This window comes from Schistocerca gregaria, chromosome 9, assembly GCF_023897955.1.
Source record: "Schistocerca gregaria isolate iqSchGreg1 chromosome 9, iqSchGreg1.2, whole genome shotgun sequence".
Classification (NCBI taxonomy): domain Eukaryota; kingdom Metazoa; phylum Arthropoda; class Insecta; order Orthoptera; family Acrididae; genus Schistocerca; species Schistocerca gregaria.
The window spans coordinates 73,469,519-73,478,617 of record NC_064928.1 but is presented as its reverse complement, the minus strand read 5'-3'; positions in this window follow the sequence as shown (position 1 = coordinate 73,478,617).

The following is a 9,099-nucleotide window of genomic DNA, read 5'->3' as shown; positions in this document are numbered from 1 at the left end:
CCACCAGCACTGCTGGGCTAGATATCGACACACGTCAATTGTTGGTCTCTACCGTGGGGTCACCGACTCCCTTCCAACACAGTTACTATCGTCGCCGCTGTAACTAACTAGGACAGCGACATGGTATTAGTGCAGGTGGCTTTGAAACCAATGCGAGTTCACAACAAGCAGTGTAATCAGCATGCGCGATGCCACAGCTCCGTACATCATGTCATGTGGTAGGGCTCTGTTATCGCCGGCTATGTTTAAAGAAGGTCCCTCGTCCACAGCAGTCACCTCAACAGAGGTGCCTTTAAGGGTTAAGGAAACATTCTTACACAGGCCTGTTACAGTACGGCGATGTTGGCTACGTTTTCTGTATTTTGTCGCCAGATACACAGGATCGCAGATGAAGGCTAGAGAAGATGTGATTACTTATTGTATGTATTTGTGTTAAAGGGATGTATTAACTGTATCAATAGAAAAATCTACGTACGTATGATTACATGTTAAAAGAAAAGAGAAATCCATTTATTTTTATGTACAAGTCAATGTAACTTGTATAACAAAGACTGTAACGTTAATATATAACATCTGAGAGCATATCGTCTACTATAATGGAAGGTTTATTGACCAGATAATGAAAAGTTGCTGAAAAAAAGAAAAATTATCTATGTATGAATATTAGCTGTAAGCGTTTTAACACGTACAGTTGAAGCGACGAAGACGTGGCACGCGTTGGAAAATTATTGATTTCATGCTCACAGATTGCCAATTGGAGGCAAAAAGCGATGCAGTCACGTTCCATCAACAAGTAAACAGTCCGAAACGCCGTACATAGAAGCCAAACGTGACAGAGTTCTAGACACAGAAGCTCCAGCAAGAGTTCCAGCAGCCTCGAATGAACGAGCTTACAGCAGATACTACGTGAGCAAGCATTATACTTAATTAATCTTGGTGGTTTTGGAAATCAGCCTTATATATATATATATATATATATATATATATATATATATATATATATATATATATATACTCCTGGAAATGGAAAAAAGAACACATTGACACCGGTGTGTCAGACCCACCATACTTGCTCCGGACACTGCGAGAGGGCTGTACAAGCAATGATCACACGCACGGCACAGCGGACACACCAGGAACCGCGGTGTTGGCCGTCGAATGGCGCTAGCTGCGCAGCATTTGTGCACCGCCGCCGTCAGTGTCAGCCAGTTTGCCGTGGCATACGGAGCTCCATCGCAGTCTTTAACACTGGTAGCATGCCGCAACAGCGTGGACGTGAACCGTATGTGCAGTTGACGGACTTTGAGCTAGGGCGTATAGTGGGCATGCGGGAGGCCGGGTGGACGTACCGCCGAATTGCTCAACACGTGGGGCGTGAGGTCTCCACAGTACATCGATGTTGTCGCCAGTGGTCGGCGGAAGGTGCACGTGCCCGACGACCTGGGACCGGACCGCAGCGACGCACGGATGCACGCAAAGACCGTAGGATCCTACGCAGGGCCGTAGGGGACCGCACCGCCACTTCCCAGCAAATTAGGGACACTGTTGCTCCTGGGGTGTCGGCGAGGACCATTCGCAACCGTCTCCATGAAGCTGGGCTACGGTCCCGCACACCGTTAGGCCGTCTTCCGCTCACGCCCCAACATCGTGCAGCCCGCCTCCAGTGGTGTCGCGACAGGCGTGAATGGAGGGACGAATGGAGACGTGTCGTCTTCAGCGATGAGAGTCGCTTCTGCCTTGGTGCCAATGATGGTCGTATGCGTGTTTGGCGCCGTGCAGGTGAGCGCCACAATGAGGACTGCATAAGACCGAGGCACACAGGGCCAACACCCGGCATCATGGTGTGGGGAGCGATCTCCTACACTGGCCGTACACCTCTGGTGATCGACGAGGGGACACTGAATAGTGCACGGTACATCCAAACCGTCATCGAACCCATCGTTCTACCATTCCTAGACTGGCAAGGGAACTTGCTGTTCCAACAGGACAATGCACGTCCGCATGTATCCCGTGCCACCCAACGTGCTCTAGAAGGTGTAATTCAACTACCCTGGCCAGCAAGATCTCCGGATCTGTCCCCCATTGACTATGTTTGGGACTGGATGAAGCGTCGTCTCACGCGGTCCGCACGTCCAGCACGAACGCTGGTCCAACTGAGGCGCCAGGTGGAAATGGCATGGCAAGCCGTTCCACAGGACTACATCCAGCATCTCTACGATCGTCTCCATGGGAGAAAAGCAGCCTGCAATGCTGCGAAATGTGGATATACACTGTACTAGTGCCTACATTGTGCATGCTCTGTTGCCTGTGTCTATGTGCCTGTGGTTCTGTCAGTGTGATCATGTGATGTATCTGACCCCAGGAATGTGTCAATAAAGTTTCCCCTTCCTGGGACAATGAATTCACGGTGTTCTTATTTCAATTTCCAGGAGTGTATATATATACCCAGACATATTTCGACACCAATGTGTCATTTTGTGCGCTAAGGACTTGCAAAAGCCTGCCTGTACATATCTCTGCACCAGAGTTACTAGTTTTCATTGTACTTTTGTCGACATGTGCCTATATCTCCATGTCACTTTCATTGTGACGAGTACTAGAACCTAACGGTACGGTTGGAGCAGTAGGTTCTGGCACTTTCATGTTTCGTGTTCTGTAGTGCTATATGTTACTGCACATGCCCGAATCTCAGCAATTTTATACACTGAAGTGACAGAATTCATGGAACATCGATATACATATATACAGATGGCGGAAGTATCGCATACACAAGGCATAAAAGAGCAGTGAATTGACGGAGCTGTCATTTGTCCTCAGCTGACTCGTGTGAAAAGATTTCCGACGTAATTACGACCGCACGACGGGGATTAACAATTCTGAAAGCGGAATGACCGTTGGAGCTAGACGCATAGCACATTCCATTTCGGAAATCGTTAGGGTATTCACTATTCCGAAATCCACGAAGTCAAGAGTGTGCCGAGAGTATCAAATTTCTGGCATTACCGCGGACAACGTACTGACCAACGGCCTTCACTTAACGACCGAGATCACTGGCGTTAGCGTAGAGCTGTCAGTGAAATAAACCCGGAAATCAATGTGGGGAGTACGACGAGCGTATCCGTTAAGGCAGTGTGGGAAATTTGGCGTTAGTGGGCTACGGCAGCAGACGACCGACGCGAGTGCCTTAGCTAACAGCACATCGCCTGCAGAGCCTCTCCTGGGCTCGTTCGATATCGGTTGGGCCCTAGACGGCTGCAAAACCATATCCTTGTCAGATGAGACCCGATTTCAGTTGGTAAGAGCTGATGGTAGGGTCTGAGTGTGGCGCAGACCTCAGGAAGCCATGGACTCAAGTTGTCAACAAGGCACTATGCAAGCTAGTAGTGGCTCCTTAATGATGTGGGCTGCGTTTAGATGGAACGTACTGGGTCCTCTGGTTCAAATGTATCGATTATTGGCTGAAAATGGATATTTTTCGAGAACTCGGAGACATGCAGACAACCATGTAGGCAGGGTAACCACAGCTATAAATAATAATCTTGGATCTTAATACACTGCTTCTTAATTTTTAGATAACTACCGGTTTCGTAGCCCCAAAACCCATATCTATATGACAAATAGAGAAGGAAGCGGCTTATTAATACCCAAGATGATACTTGAAGACCATTTTCAGCCATTCATGGACTTCATTTTCCAAAGTAACGACGCAATTTTATGACACCGAACCACAATTGTTCGCGATTGGTTTGAAGAACATTCTGGGCCGGCCGGGGTGGCCGAGCGGTTCGAAGCGCTACAGTCTGGAACCGAACGACCGCTACGGTCGCAGGTTAGAATCCTGCCTCGGGCATGGATGTGTGTGCTGTACTTAGGTTAGTTAGGTTCAAGTAGTTCTAAGTTCTAGGGGACTGATGACCTCAGAAGTTGAGTCCCATAGTGCTCAGAGCCATTTGAACGATTTTTTGAAGAACATTCTGGACAATTATAGGGAGTGGTTAAGCCATCCAGATCGTCCGACACGAATCCAATTGAACATTTATGGAACATAACCGAGAGGTCAGTTCGTCCATAAATTCCTGTACCGACAACACTTTCGCAAGTATGGACAGCTATGGATGCAGCACGGCTCAGTATTTCAGCAGGGGCCTTCACCGCCGAACGGCGCTCTGCAGAAGGAAGTCCTCTACGGTAGTAGGAGGTGTTCCATGGCTTTTGTCACCTCAGTGAAGGTTGGAGTGGCCATTTTCTCTGATAACTGACTGGAGAATCTAGTACGCCCCATCTATGTTTTCCACTTACTGATATTATAAACTAGTGTCTGTGCTCTTCTGCATATTCATTGCAAACACCTAAAGAACCGATAAAAGCAGACCAGTAAGCCAACCGAGAGTCTCATTTCCCTATCATCACCATGTCTACCACCTTAGCGTAACATTTGAGTCTTCCGTGCTGCCTCCAACCACAGAGGATCTGAAAAATCCCAGCATGAGCCCGTCTCCATTTCACTCCTGTATGCAGTCGCTCGTTTACCAAGAAATGGATTATCTAAAACCCCACGTCACCTTTATATCAGAAATATATATTTGATCATATAATTTATTTAATAACGCAAGTTTCCCTAAATATCATCCATATTTATATTAACTTTTTGCAGCTTTCAATTTTGATCTATATGAACAATATTTCTTTTTAAATTTTCATTGCACTGTGTATATAACCAGTTTGTGTTTTATACAATCAAACCATTTATTTAAGTTCGATGAAATCTGTATCAGAAATATATATTTGATCACATTATTTAGCGCAAGTTCCCCAATAAGATCATCCATATTTATATTAACCCCCCCCCCCCCTCCGTGAACCATGGACCTTGCCGTTGGTGGGGAGGCTTGTGTGCCTCAGCGATACAGATAGCCGTACCGTAGGTACAACCACAACGGAGGGTATCTGTTGAGAGGCCAGACAAACGTGTGGTTCCTGAAGAGGGGCAGCAGCCTTTTAGTAGTTGTAGGGGCAACAGTCTGGATGATTGACTGATCTGGCCTTGCAACAATACCCAAAACAGCCTTGCTGTCCTGGTACTGCGAACGGCTGAAAGCAAAGGGAAACTACGGCCGTAATTTTTCCCGAGGGCATGCAGCTTTACTGTATGATTAAATGATGATGGCGTCCTCTTGGGTAAAATATTCCGGAGGTAAAATAGTCCCCCATTCGCATCTCCCGGCGGGGACTACACAAGAGGATGCCGTTATCAGGAGAAAGAAAACTGGCGTTCTACGGATCGGAGCGTGGAATGGCAGATCCCTTAATCGGGCAGGTACGTTAGAAAATTTAAAAAGGGAAATGGATAGGTTAAAATTAGTTATAGTGGGAATTAGTGAAGTTCGGTGGCAGGAGGAACAAGACTTCTGGTCAGGTGACTACAGGGTTATAAACACAAAATCAAATAGGGGTAATGCAGAAGTAGGTTTAATAATGAACAGGAAAATAGGAATGCGGGTAAGCTACTACAAACAGCATAGTGTACGCATTATTGTGGCCAAGGTAGATACGAAGCAAACACCTACTACAGTAGTACAAGTTTATATGCCAACTAGCTCTGCAGATGACGAAGAAATTGAAGAAATGTATGATGAAATAAAAGAAATTATTCAGATAGTGAAGGGAGACGAAAATTTTATAGTCATGGGTGACTGGAATTCAAGTGTAGGAAAAGGGAGAGAAGGAAACGTAGTAGGTGAATATGGATTGGGGCTAAGAAATAAAAGAGGAAGCCGCCTGGCGCCTGGTAGAATTTTGCACAGAGCACAACTTAATATTAGCTAACACTTGGTTTCAGAATCATGAAAGGAGGCTGTACACATGGAAGAACCCTGGAGATACTAAAAGGTATCAGATAGATTATATAATGGTAGGACAGAGATTTAGGAACCAGGTTTTAAATTGTAAGACACTTCCAGGGGCAGATGTGGACTCTGACCACAATCTATTGGTTATAAACTGTAGATTAAAACTGAAGAAACTGCAAAAAGGTGGGAATTTAAGTAGATGGGACCTGGATAAACTGAAAGAACCAGAGGTTGTACAGAGTTTCAGGGAGAGCATAAGGGAACAAATGACAGGAATGGGGGAAAGAAATACAGTAGAAGAAGAATGGGTAGCTTTGAGAGATGAAGTAGTGAATTCAGCAGAGGATCAAGTAGGTAAAAAGACGAGGGCTATGTAGAAATCCTTGGGTAACAGAAGAAATATTGAATTTAATTGATGAAAGGAGAAAATATAAAAATGCAGTAAATGAAGTAGGCAAAAAGGAATACAGACGTCACAAAAATGAGATCGATAGGAAGTGCAAACTGGCTAAGCAGGGATGGCTAGAGGACAAATGTAAGGATGTAGAGGCTTATCTCTGCTTATCTCCCTAGGGGTAAGATAGATACTGCCTACAGGAAAATTAAAGAGACCTTTGGAGAAAAGCGGACCACTTGTATGAATATCAAGAGCTCAGATGGAAACCCAGTTCTAAGCAAAGAAGGGAAAGCAGAAAGGTGGAAGGAGTATATAGAAGGTCTATACAAGGACGATGTACTTCAGGACAATATTATGGAAATGGAAGAGGATGTAGATGAAGATGAAATGGGAGATACGATACTGCGTGAAGAGTTTGACAGAGCACTGAAAGACCTGAGTCGAAACAAGGTCCCCGGAGTAAACAACATTCCATTGGAACTACTGACGGCCTTGGAAGAGCCAGTCCTGACAAAACTCTACCAGCTGGTGAGCAAGATGTATGAGACAGGCGAAATACCCTCAGACTTCAAGAAGAATATAATAATTCCAATCCCAAAGAAAGCAGGTGTTGACAGATGTGAAAATTACCGAACTATCAGTTTAATAAGTCACAGCTGCAAAATACTAACTCGAATTCTTTACCTACGAATGGAAAAACTAGTAGAAGCCGACCTCGGGGAAGATCAGTTTGGATTCCGTAGAGATACTGGAACACGTGAGGCAATACTGACCTTACGACATATCCTAGTAGAAAGATTAAGGAAAGGCAAACCTACGTTTCTAGCATTTGGAGACTTAGAGAAAGCTTTTGACAATATTGACTGGAATACTTTCTTTCAAATTCTAAAGGTGGCAGGGTTAAAATACAGGGAGCGAAAGGCTATTTACAATTTGTACAGAAACCAGATGGTAGTTATAAGAGTCGAGGGACATGAAAGGGAAGCAGTGGTTGGGAAGGGAGTAAGACAGGGTTGCAGCCTCTCGCCGATGATATTCAATCTGTATATTGAGCAAGCAGTAAAGGAAACAAAAGAACAATTTGGAGTAGGTATTAAAATCCATGGAGAAGAAATAAAAACTTTGAGATTCGCCGATGACATTGTAATTCTATCAGAGACAGCAAAGGACTTGGAAGAGCAGTTGAACGGAATGGACAGTGTCTTGAAAGGAGGATATAAGATGAACATCAACAAAAGCAAAACGAGAATAGTGGAATGTAGTCGAATTAAGTCGGGTGATGCTGAGGGAATTAGATTAGAAAATGAGACTCTTAAAGTAGTGAAGGAGTTTTGCTATTTGGGGAGCAAAATAACTGATGATGGTCGAAGTAGAGAGGATATAAAATGTAGACTGGCAATGGCAAGGAAAGCGTTTCTGAAGAAGAGAAATTTGTTAACATCGAGTATAAATTTAAGTGTCAGGAAGTCATTTCTGAAAGTATTTGTATGGAGTGTAGCCATGTATGGAAGAGAAACATGGACGATAAATAGTTTGGACAAGAAGAGAATAGAAGCTTTCGAAATGTGGTGCTACAGAAGAATGCTGAAGATTAGATGGGTAGATCACATAACTAATGAGGAAGTATTGAATAGGATTGGGGAGAAGAGAAATTTGTGGCACAACTTGACCAGAAGAAGGGATCGGTTGGTAGGACATGTTCTGAGGCATCAAGGGATCAGCAATTTAGTATTGGAGGGCAGCGTGGAGGGTAAAAATCGTAGAGGGAGACCAAGAGATGAATACACTAAGCAGATTCAGAAGGATGTAGGTTGCAGTAGTTACTGGAGGATGAAGAAGCTTGCACAAGATAGAGTAGCACGGAGAGCTGCATCAAACCAGTCTCAGGACTGAAGACAACAGCAACAACAACATTTATATTAAGTTTTCGCAGGTTTGAATTTTCTCGATGTGAAGAAAATGATAAAATTCAACAAATTGCTTTTTAAATTTATATTGCACAGTGTAAACAATCAGTTCGTGTTTACTAAAATTAAATCTTATATTTAAATTCGTTGAAGTTTTGTCAACAAATTTCTGTGAATTTTATTAGTCATCTCAAGTGAAAACAACTGGTATTTTTTTAATGTTTTTTTTATTTTTGTATTTTCGTGTTTTATATCCAAACAAAATATATTGTTTTCTTTTTGTTAGCCCACTTTTAAGTTATCTGTGATATTAGACAAATCCAAATGCGTTATGCAATTGCCTTCCAGGCATTTTACAATTTACAAACAAATTTAAAATATGGCAACAAAATGCAAGGAAATTTTAGTCAAGTCATTGTCAGTATTAAGCATTAATCACTTTTGCAAAATCATTCTCTTAAGCTTACAAAATAACTATTGATCGCTTTCCAATTTAATAATATCGTATCTATGCAGAGTAAATGAGAAAGCAATAGCTTTCCACTTCATGGAAGTTTCCATGCTTTGATTCTATAATTTTTTTTCTATTCTGCTCTACAAAGAGAGAGAAATGAGTATATGTTTTCAAAATTACAGTCTCTATGTCTTATGATAGAAATTTCATGGTCGGCCGATGTGGCCGAGCGGTTCAAGGCGCTTCAGTCCTGAACCGTGCTGGTGCTACGGTCGCAGGATCGAATCCTGCCTCGGGCATGGATGTGTGTGATGTCCTTAGGTTAGTTAGGTTTAAGTAGTTCTAATTTCTAGGGGACTGATGACCTGAGATGTTAAGTCCCATAGTGCTTACAACCATTTGAAAGAAATCTCATGGCATTTCGTCCAAGTAGCATAATAAAGAAACGACTACTACGGAACAGACGAGAGACATTGACATGGTTTGAGGGGC